Raw genomic sequence first — 15853 nt, 5'->3', positions numbered from 1 at the left:
CCATCTCCTTAAACGAACGAACATGTTGACTTAATTGTAGTCATTAAAGCAACAACAGAAAAAAAAATCCCTTCCACTGTTGTGCAGTTCAGAGCTTTTACAGGCTTCAGTACCCCCCCCCCCCCCTCCCAGCTCTCTGTGTGTGTGTGCAAAGAATTGTTCTGGCTGCGTGGCCTCGTTGCAGCTATAGCACCTCTAGGGGTAATGAATTCCATTTAATCATTCTCCCTTCTTCCTCATTAGGGTCACATTAAGAGAGACCAAAAACCTGGAGCAAAGCACACAAACCACCATTGTGTTGAGGAGATCCAGAAGGGAAGAAATACAAACCACTTGATGTGGATTTTTTTTTATTCTCCATGTTTCTCTCTCTCTCTCTCTCTCTCTCTCTCTCTCTCTCTTGTGCTCTCTCTCTCTCTCTCTCTTTTGTTGGACCCCCCAAAAAGATTGCTCTTTTTGTTGGCTCTCACACAAACACAAGTTGGTTGAAAAGATTAAAAGCTGGGAAGAAGGATGCGATTGGGGGGGGGGGTGGGGGGCATTGTTTCTGTAGTGCAGAGGTTCTCTCAATCTATGGGTCGGAACCCCACGTGGGGTTGTGAGAAGGTGAGGGTGGGGTCACACATTGACACAGGTGAAAAGATTTTAAAAAAAATCTTTCCTTCCAATTGGGTCAGTTTGTTTTTTAAGCATAGCCTATGAATGCATTGTTCTTAGGGTTATGGCAACAGATGCAACATACTGTATGCCTCCATTTACACATGTTGACAGAAACACTTTTCCAAAGCTTTTAAACTACGTTGATAAGACACAATATCAGCAGGAATCACAGCTTTGTAAATGCATTTTCTATTCATATTCAAGGCTACCAATGTATGCTTTGATTATAAAATAATGCTTTATTTTATCTGTGAAATTGCAGTATAAATCAAGTGTGGGAGGTCACCAAAACATGTTCCCCCCATAATGGGGTGCTGGTCTATCGTCTCTTGTCGGGTGGAAACCTCATATGTCCAAAACTGTGACTTTAGAGGATTCAATTAAAAAAATAACAAAAGTACTGTAGCAGATCTACAAGCTCAAAACGCGTCGCTTCGCGCCGCATTTCTAGCTTTTAGATCTGCTACCTTTGATGCTTTCGTGTGACGCTGTAGTATGATCAAGTAGGGTGTTAATTTACAAAAAAACACTAAAAGTTAAAATATGGAGATAGGAGGTTTCTGCCCGACAGAAACGATATAAGTTTGAGAACCTCTGCTGTAGTGGAGTTGGTTAGACGGTAAGACTCATTCCTGTGTTTGGGTGTTGATAAAAGAGAGAGAATGATGAAGAGAGAGAGGCCAAGATGGGGAGAATGTGTGCCTCATGGCTAATTTTGTGGAGCTATAGCAACATAGCTTTTTCAGAAAACTCTTAGTGTTTAGAACATTGGTTCTCAAAAAATGGCAGATATAAGTTCACGGCGCGTCACTTCGTGCTGCGCTCCGAGCTTGTACATCGACAATATTTGAATATTTTTGAAAAATGTAATGAATGATTGAATGCCCTATTTCGGTGCTTTAACATAACATTACTAGATACTACAGTTTGGTTTACAAATACAGAGATGGCACCGAAAAGGTGTAGGCTGAAGCCGAGGCTTATTTAGTTTATACCCTAGTTGAATTGTTTAAAAAACTAAACAAAACAAAAACAAATGTGTTTCAGAACAGAACAAATCTTAAATGTGTTTGCAAAATGCTGCCACAAAACATTTTCAGATTGGGGTGGGGGGGGGGGGTCCGCAGCCAAATACATATCATTCTGGTCGATCCTTGGCACGGAAAAGTTTGAGGACTACTGATTTAGAAGGCATTTGTAGAATCGGTCTCGGTTCTAAACGGGTTAAGTAAAAAAGTGTTATTGCCTGTGCACAGGGAGGTAGTGTGTGTGTAAAGTTAAGAGCGTGCGTGCGTCTGTGTTTATAGGGATGAGTCTCTGGAGAGAGCGGTTGGAACACTGTGCAGGCCCTGCTATCGTCACTCTGCCAGGAAAAGTTAAGCGATAGTCTGTCTCTGTAGAACATTACCCAGATTAGATATGAAACGACGTTTAAAATGCATCACGTTTAATGTTTCTGGACGTGAATGTGGCTTATGCAACGCTCTCGCTGCACTTTTGGCTGCCTCCGCGCTCTGTGCGTGTGTGTGTGTGTGTGTGTGTGTACGTGTGTGTGTGTGAGAGAGAGTTAGTGCACAAGAATGTGTTTGCGAGGGCGTTTGATTTGTGCGTCTGTGACCATGAGTGTATTAATGACTTGTGTTATATGTGTATATTTTGATTTGGCCTTTCAAGCGCCGCGCTTCTTGGTGATTCAGAGGAGGGGGTTATGCGTTTCAGGAGGCGTAGAGAGAGTGAGACAGAGAGAGAAAGAGAGAGAGAGAGTGGGTGGCCGGCATTTAAAAAAACATGCCACTCTCTCAAACTACCTCTACATTAATTTCCCCTAATTTCTTCTGTCTCCCCCCCTGCATGTTGTTCTCTTTCTCAGTGAGTGTGTTGCGTGTTCCTGAGGCAATCAGCAGCCCCAGACACAAGCCTTTCCCCCATATGTTCAGTGGTGGAAAAAGTACAAAAAAATGTCACTTAAGTAAAAGTATCAATACTGCAATGTAGAAATACTCTGTTACAAGTAAATGTCCGGAATTCAAAATTTACTTGAGTAAAAGTGTTGGTATCAAAATGAACTTAAAGGGACAGTTCACCCCCAAAAAGATTTTTTTTCTATCGATTGGTCACCCCATGGAGACTTGAATTCCTGGATATTTTTTAGTTTTCGTCACATTCCTAAGCCAATAATTTGATGACCGGCCAGGGTTCCGGTAGGAGACACAAAGAGTCTCCTTTGTGTCTCCTACCGGAACCACTGCCTACCGGTCCGCTAGTCATCAAATTATTGGCTTAGGAATGCGAAAAAAAAACAAAAAACTTTAAAGTACCAAAAGTAGAAAGTACTCATTATGCAGAATGTCCCATTCCACAAGTTTTCGAATGTATAAAATGTATAAAAAGAACTTTAAAAATAGCAGATCTTCAAGCTCACAATGGGTCACGATGCGACGCTTTGTGAGCTTGCAGATCGGCTATTTTTAAATGGCCGAAATGTATATAGGGCTGAAGTGGTCAATGTATGTTTTGTATTAATGATCAAAATCTACAAAGTAACTAGTAAAGTTTTCTAATAATTGTAGTGGAGTAAAAGTACAATACTTGCCCCTGAGATGTAGTGGAGTAGAAGTAAAAGTACTGAAAATTGCAAATACTTAAGTAAAAACACCTCAAAATTGTACTTAAGAACAGTACTTCAGTAAATGTACTTAGTTACTTTCCATTCACTGCATATGTTGCGTGAACCTCCCGTCTGCCACTGTTAACCCCACCCGACCAAAACGTGTTTCGTGGCTTCCCTGAGATCGCTCTGACCTCGCTCTTTCCACCCCAGTTCGGCTCCCGCGGCGCTGAGCTGGCAACCGTTTCGGCACGCTCGGCCCCAAAAAAATCACCTCAGGTGTTTTTGCGGTCTGAGGACGACGGGGTTGAACGTGCCTTCAACGTGACTGAGTTCAGGGCCATGTGTCGCCGTGCGCGTGTGTGTCATGCTTTAAGGCATTGTGTCAGTGCGTGCGTGTCAGTGCGTGCGTGAAAACTTGTGAAATGGGACATTCTGCATAATAAGTACTTTTACTTTTGGTACTTTAAGTACATTTTGATACCAATACTTTTGTACTTTTACTCAAGTAAATTTTACTTAACTTTTCTTGTAACTCATTGCCGTATGGATACTTTTACTGAAGTTAAAAATGTGAGTACATTTTCCACCACTGACCAATTATGTCAGTGTGTGTTTGTATGAATGTCTGATTGAAGGGCCTGGTGGTGTGAGGAGGGAATAGCGCCTACACCCTCCCTCTGGGGGCTTTTGGCTCTTATCACCTCATGTTCTCCCAAATCCCCCCTCGCACTGATTCATAATGGAGCCCATGGGAGGCTACGTAGGCCTGGCCGTGTCGGAGAAGGTCAGTTCCATGCAGGTGGATGATTTCAAGCGCCTGCCCTGGCTGTCGAGCAGGCCAGGGTTGAACCCGCCGAACACCCCCAGCTCACACCATCAGGGACCAAAATGTCTGATTTTTTTCCCTTTCTCGCTCTCTTTCCATTCCAATAAGACTTGGACGAGACGGAGTTAGTTTGACTCCAAAACAATTTACAGAGTTTCTCTCTCTCTCTTTCCAGAATGCTTATAGCCTCTGGCAATGTGCTAGCTTCAGTGGTAGATTATTATGTATGCCATGATGATGTTGTGGCTCTTAAGCCAGCGGTTCTCAAAGTGGGGTCCGGGGACCTCCAAGGGGTCCTTGAGGGGGGTTCCAGGACGTCCCCATGCAGCATCATTTTTAATTTAATTTAACATCAAAATCAGTTTAACCACTTTAAACCACTTTAAACGTATATATATATCGGCTATTTGAAAATAGATCTACAAGCTCCCAATGCATTGTATCATGGCGCATTGTGAGCTTATAGATCTGCTATGTTTTTCAGACGGGGGGTCCGCGGCCAAATGCATATCAATGTGAGGGTCCTTGACATGAAAAAGTTTGAGACCCGCACTGGTCTATTATATGCCATGATGTTGTGTCTCTTCAGTTATAATATATGCCATTTGGGATGCTTTTAGTGCCTTTCTGTGCCACTAGTGCGTTTTCAGTCCAGATGGACGACCCTTCCCTATAGGATTATGCACCTCTGATTTTGGCAATGTTAATGCCGTGCTCTATCCATTATGCTATAAAATTACATCCACATTTACTTTTATGGCAAATAGCAGACACGGTTTGCCAGTGTAGATTGCACGTCCAACAGTAGGATAACCTTGCTCTACACTCACCCCTACTAAGGCTTAGGGTTTGAATGATTTAGGATCTACTTGAGTCCCAAACCCTAGCATGCTTATTCTGGGGCAAAGAATTTGGCAAAGATTTTATTGTTTTGGGGTGAAGAGATCAGTGTAGTACAGTGGTTCTCAAAGTGCGGTCCAGGGACCCCCAGGGGTCCTTGAGGACGTTCCAGAGGGTCCCTAGAAAAATTTGTTAGTAATATAAAAAAAATATAGCATCAATATCAGGTTAACCACTTTAACCCTATTTATACTTAGTGTAGCTTTTACTTCAGCTACACTTCAGCTACTTCAGCTAGTCAAAAATAGCTGATCTACAAGCTCACAACGCCTCACACGTGACGAGTTGTTTTTTCGAATACTTGAAAAAGACGAGACATTTGTAGTTTTGAAAATGTTTGCTAACACAAATGTTCTCTTATGGGGGTCCTGCCACGTAAATACTTGGAGATGGGGGTCCATGGCCAAATCCATAAAAATTTAGGGGACATGAAAATGTTTGAGAGCCACTGTTGGGGGAAAAAAGGAGGATGCCTAGTATAGACCCCTGTGTGGACCCCCATTTGAAAAGATATGCCAGGGACCCCCATAAGAGAAGATGTTTATTGTTTACGGCTATAGCAGTGATTCTCAACCATTTTAATTTCAAGGACCGCCAGTTTGATATGCATTAAGCATTTGATGGCTTTTTTTTTTTTAATCTCTGGGACTCCAATCTACAGGGAAAATCAATGTTAATTTAACTCAGAGAGTGTACAAATGGTACCAAATGGATCAGCAAGGGTCCAACTCCATTTGCTTCCATTTGTACACCGTCTGAGTTACAGACTCATAAGGGTCCATTTGGTTGATTGATTGATTGAATATATTATTAACAGTTTGCAAAATTGTACAGTGGTACAGTTTTACAATGATGCTAAAAGCATAACACTAAAAGTTTCCATTGTGGTCCTGTGGCTCCTAACTATCATTTAGCTGGAGACCCCTGGAACCCCCTCAAGGACCCCTTGGGGTCCCCGGAAACCAGTTATAGAACCAGTGGTAGACAGGGGTTTAAGTTGTTAACCACTGGCATGGAATTAATGTCAGACAATGCACCAGTGATGGTGGAGAATCACATGCAGCAAAGAGGAAGGTGCCAGGATGTGAATGAGAACCAGAGAGGTTTTTATAGCTCCTTTCTTTTCTGCCACAGTTTTATATCCGTGGCAGACCGTGTGCACATGGTACTCCTCCACAGTTAGAAAGTTTAAGTACATTTACTCAAATAATGTAATTAAGTACACATTTTTAGGTATTTTCACTTTAGTGGAGTTTCCCCCTCCCCATTTTCAATACTTTAACTTGCACTCCACTACATCTCAGAAGCAAATATTGTACTTTTACTCTCCACGGCAATTATTTGAAAAAACTTCAGCCCTATTTTAAACTGTGGCTATTTTCAAAAGGCTTTGACAATTTATACATTTGAAAATTGGTGAAATGGGACTTTCTGCATAATGAGTAGGCTACTTTTGGGAGTATTTCTACATTACGGTATTGATACTTTTATTTAAGTAAAACAAAAATCAATGTACTGCTTCTTCTTCTTTGCCACAGTTTTATTATATCCGTGGCAGACCTTGTGCACATGGTCCTCCATGCAGCATGCAGGCCAAGAACACTCATTACCTTCCAGCTGCCAACAGAGTAATAAGGTTGACAAAACCACCGTGAGAATGGAGACGACAAAAACAATGAACATCCCTGTTCCCTTCACTGACTCATTCAGTTCCTTTTCCTATATACTGTGGGTGGCTGGCAGTGAAAGAAGTACTCACATTCTTTACTTAAGTAAAAGTGTTGGATTGGTGTGTGTGTGTGCGTGTGCGTGCGTGTGTGAGAGAGACAGGCGCAAAGCCAGGAAGAGGCGAATAGAAGGTTAAAGCCCAGAAGGGCGAGTTTAATGACTAAAGGTTAACAATAAGGTAAGAGGCGTGTGGGCGTCCGCTGGCTGCCACGACTCACCTCAGGATTCCTGGTTCTAGAGAGGAGAGGAGAAGCTGGGTCAGTGATAAAATCACAGAGGAAAAAACAAGTGTGCTGCAACTGCCTTAAGCAGGCTAGAAGCTCTGCAAACACCGGAAAGCTAAGTGTTGGCTGGCTATACTTTACCATACATGAGGCGTGATAGTTTTATACAACTAGATTCTGACAAGTCCCGGAAAAGACGCGCTGTGATTGGCCAGTTGTCACTATGAGTGGCAGTTGGGGCAAACGCTCGCTCCCAAAACATGATTTACGATTATGTGCCTATCGGTACATAAACTCGGACGGCGCTGAGTCGGTTCAAGCTAATTTCGCAACGTTCGGCACGGCAACTCGCTCGTCTTAGCTCGCTCGGTGGTGCCTCCCGTGGCTCAAGTTCGCTTGAGACGGCGTCTTTGCGATGTAGAGCTTGCTGGGCTATTTTCAAATAGCCAAAGTGTTAAAACAGGAATTAAGGGGTCAATGTTCAAAGTATAAAGTATTGAAAAACGTACTCATTTTTTTAGTGTTTGCACATGTGTCACTTTATGCCCTCTCTTTTGTCTTTTGTGAACCTTGAAGTTTCCTTGAACATACTGTACCCCCACATATACTTGCTGTAAGTACAGCACTTGAGTTACTTTCCACCACTTTCTCTGACACACATGACATCAAACATTCGTTTGATGTCATCCTGTCATCCTTCCCCCATAAAAAAAAAAAGGAAAATAGAAATCTTCACATTATTCATGTCAGGCATGCTAGTTCTTTCTCATCAGCCATCTCTGTGATCCTGTCCCCTCAGTGACCTGGACCGGTACCCTCAGTCACCACCTCCTACTCAGGACACCAATTTCCATACATTCCTACGTCCCACCTCCCCCCCACCACCACCACCGCCACCCCACCATCCTGGCCTAACTACTTCATACATTATACATATTATATCGTCGCTGTCGGGCAGAAACCTTTTATTTCTATATTTTAACTTTTTGTGTTTTTTTCGTAAATTAACATCCTAATTGATCTTACTACATCTGCTACTTTTGCGCTTTTTGAATTTGAATCCTGAAAAGTTACGGTTTTGGACATAATGTCCAAAAAAAAGTACGATTTTATAGTATGGTGCTAATGTTCGCTTAAAAAAATTCAAAGATACACACATTTTCAAGATTTTTCTTTAATAGCCAAAGAAATAAAAAAATTACAGAGATGTGTTCCCGGATTGAATGGGTTAACAGACAAACATAAACAGACTACAGCGTGCAAATGATGAGCTGGGATGGCGTAGCATCAATATGTCCGTGAACAATTTTTGCCTAAAGAATTTTTAAATACAGGGTTTTGTTATTCACTGTTATTATGACTCAATATTTGAGAAAGCAACAAACAACACAAAAACCAGGAAAATAATTTGACTGTTGACCGTACAGTCTGATAAAGTAGAAATGTCTTTCATATCATCTCTGTCATGTGGAAACTTCATATGTCCAAAACCGTTACTTTTCAGGATTCAAATTCAAAAATAACAAAAGTAGCAGATCTACAAGCTCAAAACGCATCGCTTTGTGACGCGTTTCAAGCTTGCAGATCTGCTACTTTTGATGCTTTTGTGTCACGCTGTAGTATGATCAAGTAGGGCGATGATTTACGAGTGAGAATATGGAGATAAGAGGTTTCTGCCCGGCAGCGACGATACAGTAGTTGTTTATCTGGTAGAAACAGCTTGGCCTTCAATTCAAAATACATGAAAGGGAACAACGGATCAGGCCAATTCATTCTGTCAAGCCCTTCTCTCTTCCAAGACACAGAAAACACTTCCTTTCAGCATTTCAGAAATGTTGATGCCTGTCGGGCAGAAACCTCTTATCTCCATATTCTAGCTTTTTGTGTTTTTTCGTAAATTAATGCCCTACTTGATCATACTACAGCTTCACGCGAAAACATATGACACTGATCATCCCCTGTATCGCTACTTTGACCTCATGCCATCTGGTCGGAGATACAGAACCTTAAAGTGGAAAAAGGTTACTTTTAGCAGGAGTTTTGTCCCCTCAGCCATCGCGGCATTAAACAAACTGCCCCGTCCATAAGAGGGTTTTCTGTGTACAGTGGGGACCTCATGTCTTTGTCTTTGTGATATGTTGTTTTTGTTGTTATGTTTGTTTTGTTGTTTTTGTTGTAACGAACAGACCTGTGAAGACAATTTTCCCTTTGGGGACAATAAACGATATTATTTATAAAAAGTAGCAGATCTACAAGCTCGAAACGCGGTGCACAGCGACACGCTTTGAGCTTGTAGATCTGCTACTTTAGCTACTTTTGCATTTGAATCCTGAAAAGTAACAGCTTTGGGCATATGAGGTTTCCCACCCAACAGAGACGATTACTTTGCCAATGGGCCACATGCCTCGGCAGGGCTTACTCACTTACTTACTTATTTCGTCAAGGACCACCGATACGTAATATCCTTAAAAAGGCAACTTAAAGTCTTTGAATTGGAGCATGATGTGGGTAAATGGAAAACATTCATTATTGGTCATAGAAACGCCTCCACATTAGCCCAACTTCATTTTCATTTACCCATTAACACATTGACCGCCAGAGGTTAATCTCATAATGTACTCACCAGTGCCAACGTTTTATTGTTGTTTTTTGTTTTTTTCACGTCGCCATAGATCTTGTTAAAATCCTTAAGATTGAGCCGTACACGGTCTGTTTACATCGGCGACATCTCACTGTATCTCCCAGTGAAAACCACGTGTCAAACGGGGCATCCATGTTGTAGTTAGAGCGGATTACGTTAAACAGTGATATGCGAGGAGAAAAAACTACAGGAAGAGAATTGAGTTTCAGTGTGCGCTTTAGAATGGGAGCCGGCGTGATCGTCAAAACCGGATCCCAAATAATTCTGTTTCCGGTGGTGTTACAATGAAATGTGCCGTACTAGAAAATTGAAAAAAGTTTTTTTTTTCGAAAAAAAATGAAAAAGCACCACAGCCCGTAGGCTACGGGATCGGCGCTTTACCGTTGGATTTAACGGCCCGTAGAACTACGGGCCCGGCGGTCAATGTGTTAAGATCGGGAACGCATCTGTGTCATCTTAGATATCTTTGGCAATTTTTTTTTTTTATCGTGAAAATGTGTGCACATCTTTGAATAATATATATATATATATTATATATATATATATATATATGTATATTTGAACTCAAATCTTGGCTTCTGGAGGGGTCCCTGGAACAAAATATTTTGAGATGGGGGGTCCACGGACAAATACATGTAATTGTGGGGGTTGTAGCAACTCATAATGTAATAACGGTTCATAATGTAATAAACTACATGTACAAAAAAAGCTCATAATGTAATAATTAGCTCATAATGTAATAAAATCATGAGCACATAATAACGGATTTTTGCATAATCAGTATCATGGTCAGTATCGTGTTAGTATCATGGTCATTATCATGTCAATATGATGGTCAGTTTCATGGTCAGAATCATGGTCAGTATCGTGTCAATACCATTGTCAGTATCATGGCCAGTATCATGGTCAGTATCATGGCCAGTATCATGGTCATTATCATGTCAATATGATGGTCAGTATCATGGTCAGTATCATGGTCAGAATCATGGTCAGTATCATGTCAATACCATTGTCAGTACCATGGTCAGTATCATGTCAGTATCATGGTAAGCATCATGGTCAGTATCATGTCAGTACCATTGTCAGTATCATGGTCAGTATCATGGTCAGAATCATGGTCAGTATCATGTCAATACCATTGTCAGTATCATGGTCAGTATCATGGTCAGTATCATGTCAGTATCATGGTCAGCATCATGGTCAGTATCATGTCAGTATCATGGTCAGTATCATGGTCAGTATCATGTCAGCATCATGGTCAGTATCATGGTCAGAATCATGGTCAGTATCATGTCAATACCATTGTCAGTATCATGGTCAGTATGTTTTTGAGAAAACTCTTAGGATTTAGAACAGTGGTTCTCAAAAATAGCAGATATACAAGCTCACAGCGCATCACTTCGTGCCGCGCTGCGAGCTTGTACGTCTGTACAAGCTCGTGTTCAACATTTTTTGGGGAAAAGGTGTTTTTTAACACAAATCTTCTCTTCTGGGGGTCCCTGGCAAAAAAAAATGTTCAGATGGGGGTCTGCAGCCAAATAAATATAATTTTGGAGGTCCTTGGCATGAAAAACGTTGGAGAAATGCTGATTTAGAAGGCATTTGTAGAATTGTCCTCAGATCGTAATGGGTTAATCTGATGCTTGTATTCAGATGTTCTTGTGAACAGGAAAAAGGCTAAGTGAGTGTTTTGCTCTGAGGAGGAACAATCAAACATGTAGGCAGTTAGCAGATGCTCTCATTCAGAGAGACTTGCACATTATGCATGGTCAGAGTGAAGTGCCATCAACCTTTGTTAACTAACAACAGGGTAGAGCGGGCCAGCTACTGTAGCAAAAGAACACATGACTGGTGGGAAGATAAAACATGTCACCTTGCATGGTTCTCTAAACCGGTGCCTTCTGTGGAAAGTAGCTGAATCTGCATACAGTACATTCACCCTAGAATAACATTTATCCTACACTACAGTTTCTCTTATTGTCATTTCTGATTTCTTATTGTAATTTCCTCTGGGTAAGAATCTATATCTAAGGTCGGCCGACCATGGCTGCTGCTGATTGTGCACACGACCAGGCTGAAGACCAGAGGAAATCGAGCCTTCGCTGCGGCTGCCCCGAGGCTCTGGAAGGAGCTTAATATTAGAGCCTCCCAGTCCATAGACACTTATAAATCATCACTGAAGACGTATTTATTTTCTCTGGCCTTTGAGCACCCCACCTCACTGTTTTTTCTGCCTTGTGTTTTTTAAGTTGTTGTGTTTTAAATTGCTGTATCAATGTCTTGTGTATTTTGCTATGTTCTCTTGTTGTGTTGTATAGCACTTTGGTCTCTCTGTCTGTCTGTCTGTTTGTCCGTCTGTCTGTCTGTCTTTTGCATTATCTCGAGAGCCGTTGGTCCGATTGACTTCACACTTAGCGGTAGAACCCAAGGAAGGGCAGTGTTGAACTTGGTTGCAATGTTTGGATTTATCCGGTGACTAGTGATGTGCGTATCGATACTGGTATCGATATATCGATCGATTGTCTGAGTATCGCTTGGGTAAAAAAAATATCGATACTTTTTAATATACTTCCGTTTCCGGTTTACGGTCATTTCCGGTTCCGTTTTTGTACTTCCGGTTCTGGTATCGGTATCGATATCGGTATCGGAAAATCGCCCCCAAAAATATCGATATCGAATTGAAGAAATGTGGTATCGGCACATCACTACCGGTGACCTTTGACCTTTAATCACTTAAACCCTATACTTAGTTGACCGGAGTCCCTCAGGGCTCTAAACCTCCTGTTATCACGCTACACTAAATATTTTGACAAGAAATAGCCGAACTACATGCTCACAACCACTTTCAATCACGTTCAACCTGGAGACTGGGCATATCATTATAGACAAACATATATATATTTAAAAAAAGCAAACATTTGTTTCTTGATTTTTCACAATCAACCCCCCCCAACCCCCCCAAAACTAAATAATAAACAGAAACATATAAAATAATTTAGAATTTAAGTGGTTAGTGATGGCCAACCTTGCTCCACTGCAAATGAACACCATTTCCATTTCCACACGCCTGCTGCTGTGTTCCAGCAGCACAGTGCTTCATCTCTCCGTTCATTCAGACAAAACCTCCTCTCTGCATCACTAAAAAAACAAACACACTGTGGTTGCACTGTTTTTCTACACGGCTGTTTCCTGTTTTCTGCATTGCTGTCCGTCCATCTTTTGAACTGCTGCATCTAATCCTCCCTGGCATCTCTTCATTCTGTCCACTCTTTATTGACCACTTCTCTCCCCTCTCTCATACTGTATAAAGCTTCTTCTTCCATTCTTCCTCTGATTGGATGTGCACTTCTTTTTTTTGTTATCGTTGCTTTTTAGCCTCTTTTCTACCCAATGTAGTTAGTTAAGCGGAGCCAATTGATTCCACCACACACACATTTGTGTGTTGTCACTGCCTTTGTCACCTACTGACACACCTAACAGTCACCCACCAGGAGAGCGTAGCACCTTCGTCCTACTCTTCCCGCCCAACACTTACTGCAGTTACCGCCCCCAGCCCGTATAGGGAGTGCGTATAGTGACAAATATCACCTTCCCCGCCCGACACAGGCCAAATGTGTTTGTGTAGATGCTTGACAAAGCCAGATACGCCAGGGTGGATTCGAACCCACAATCTCCGCGGTGGTGTGCAGTAGGGCATTAACAGAATAATAGAATATTCGAATATTCGATTATCAAACCACTATTCGACCACTGTACATCAAAGTCGATTATTCTATTACATTTTTTTTTTCTTTTTTTTTAAGTGGCTTTTCTACAGCACGCAGCTGTGAGCTCTTGTGTGACATCAACTCGCATTCCTTGAGTCGAGTCGTCAATGCCATTAAAAATTATAATCAAATCGATTAATCGAATATTCGAATACTTATAGGTCGAATAATTCGAATGCTAAAAATCACTATTCGTGAATGCCCTAGTGTGCAGGCACTTTACCACTGCGCCACCCGAGCGAAGCCTGTTTAAAGTGACTTCATTGTCATTTATTGCAGTAGTTGTACATTTCAGCCAATTTCCACAGAGATCCCTCCTATTAGCTCAGCCCAGGGTTTATCCCTTGGCTGAGCTGCTCGGACTGAATATGTTCATAGCCTGGTCCTGGTTCTGGCCCAAGGCTCTAATAGAACACACACATTCATTCTGCTGATGTATTTATCTGCTGTGCATGGGGACTCTATTGAGAAACTGTACTGTGTGCGTGTGCGTGTGCGCACGTGCGTGCGTGGCTGCGTGCGTGTACGCATGTGAGCAAGGGTGTGTATAAAGTGCGTGTGGTTTGTGTATAGTAATATACACACAATTATGTGGATCATGGCTGTCACAGTGTTTGTGTGCGGTTGTGTGTATGTGGATGATATATGCATATGCATGTGTGTCAGTGTGTGAGTGAGTGAGCCTGTGTGTGTGTGTGTGTGTGTGTGTGTGTGTGTGTGTGTGTGTGAGTGAGAGAGAGGAAAGGGAGTGTCTTATACGTAGGTCTAAACAAACAAAGTCCACATTAATGCTGCAACAAGAACGTACCATTTCAATTAGTAGTGTCTCCTGGCCCCCCAGTTTCCTTTGAATTCCTCTGTCTCTGTCTGCTACCTGGGAGGAACAGTGTGCTCCCTTCACTCTGTGCCCACACTAATTAATGCACCTGTGTGTCTGTGCTTCCTATATGCACACTCTGTGCATGTCAATCAAATGCCCATCACCAAGTGTCAAGAGATAGAACTACAAACTAACCAAAATAACATGCCAATTACACCACAACGTAAATAATAGCTCCTACAGTATAGTTCTCAAACTTTTTCATGCCAAGGACCCCCAAATTGATACGTATTTGGCAGACCCCCTATCTAAAAGTACTTTGTGAGTCCCGTACCAGATTTGTATTGTTAAAATGTTTAAACAAATATTCATTGGTTTAAACAACATTAGGAAACAAGCCCAAAAAAACGCAATCCGAACTACCAATATTTACAAACATCTTTACAGAAAAATAAGCCCAAAGTCGTTTATAATATGCAAACATAGCAACACTGCCGGTAGGGTAGACATTTGGTTCGATCCCGGGTAAGACGTAAAAGCTATGGATTATGGTCAATAAAGAATCATTCGCATTGTGAAATTCACTAGGGTTCCAGCTATGGGGTAATCAAGGGTTCCTAAATCAAATGGCATATTTATGCTCGACAAGACAAATCTCTGAGGTCTCTTTTAATACGGCCTATGCAGAAAAAAAAACTTCCACACATGGACATAATAGACGGTCCATAACAAATGTTGTGTAACGGAATCGCTTCTCCAAGAGTCCTGTTTGTGTTAACATCAGCAAAATGTTTAGTTTGCACAGCACTACCACACTATCAGTGTGTTTATTTATCTGACCTTCTTGCTGTTTTTACTGCTTTAGTAGCTTCAGTGGTTATCTGTTCGTTCATGCGCGATCTTCAAACGGCCGACTATTGCCGCCTATTGGACCTCAGAGGTACCTAAACGTACCTTTAAAAGTTGACGCCCACAGAATCTTAGCTCCTCCTTTTGCAAGGATTAGAACGTTTAGTGTGGCCATTCAGCCACAAGGTGGCGCTTGGTATCAAAATTAAAAAAGTTAAAGTACTGGTTATAAAGAAAGTCCAGTTTCACATGTTATGTTAAAATTGAAAATAGCAGATCTACAAGCTTACAACATGTAGCTTAGTTCTGCTATTTTTAAAATAGACAAAGTTTATATAAGACTGAAGTGGTTAATGTATGTTTTGTAATAATAATCTAAATCTGCAAAGTAACTAGCCTAACTCAAATTTTCCAACACTGCGCATTGCATCCGTCTGTGTGTGTGTGTGTGTGTGTGTGTGTATAAAACATATTTTGAAAGTAGCAGATCTACAAGCTCACATTGCCGACAGACAGACAGACAGACAGACAGACAGACAGACAGACGGACAGACTGTCTGTCTGTCTGTAATATATATAATATATATTATTATTTTTTCTCGCATCACACATGCTGTGTAGTATATATCCTAATTTTTGGTATTTATAAACATACTTGTGTGAATTACGGAGAAATCTGAATGAAGTCTTGTTCGGGGAGGCGCTACGCACACGAGAATGTGGATCTCTTTGTGTCAGTCGTGCGCGACCCATTTTTGGTGCGCAATACCGCCCGCCAAACGAAGTATATACACAATTGAAACCTAGCTGAGCGCACGGCACAACAA

Source organism: Gymnoscopelus braueri (assembly GCF_963280865.1).
Source record: "Gymnoscopelus braueri genome assembly, chromosome: 6".
NCBI classification, from domain to species: domain Eukaryota; kingdom Metazoa; phylum Chordata; class Actinopteri; order Myctophiformes; family Myctophidae; genus Gymnoscopelus; species Gymnoscopelus braueri.
The sequence above is the reverse complement of the archived record's forward strand: the minus strand, read 5'-3'. Positions refer to the sequence as shown.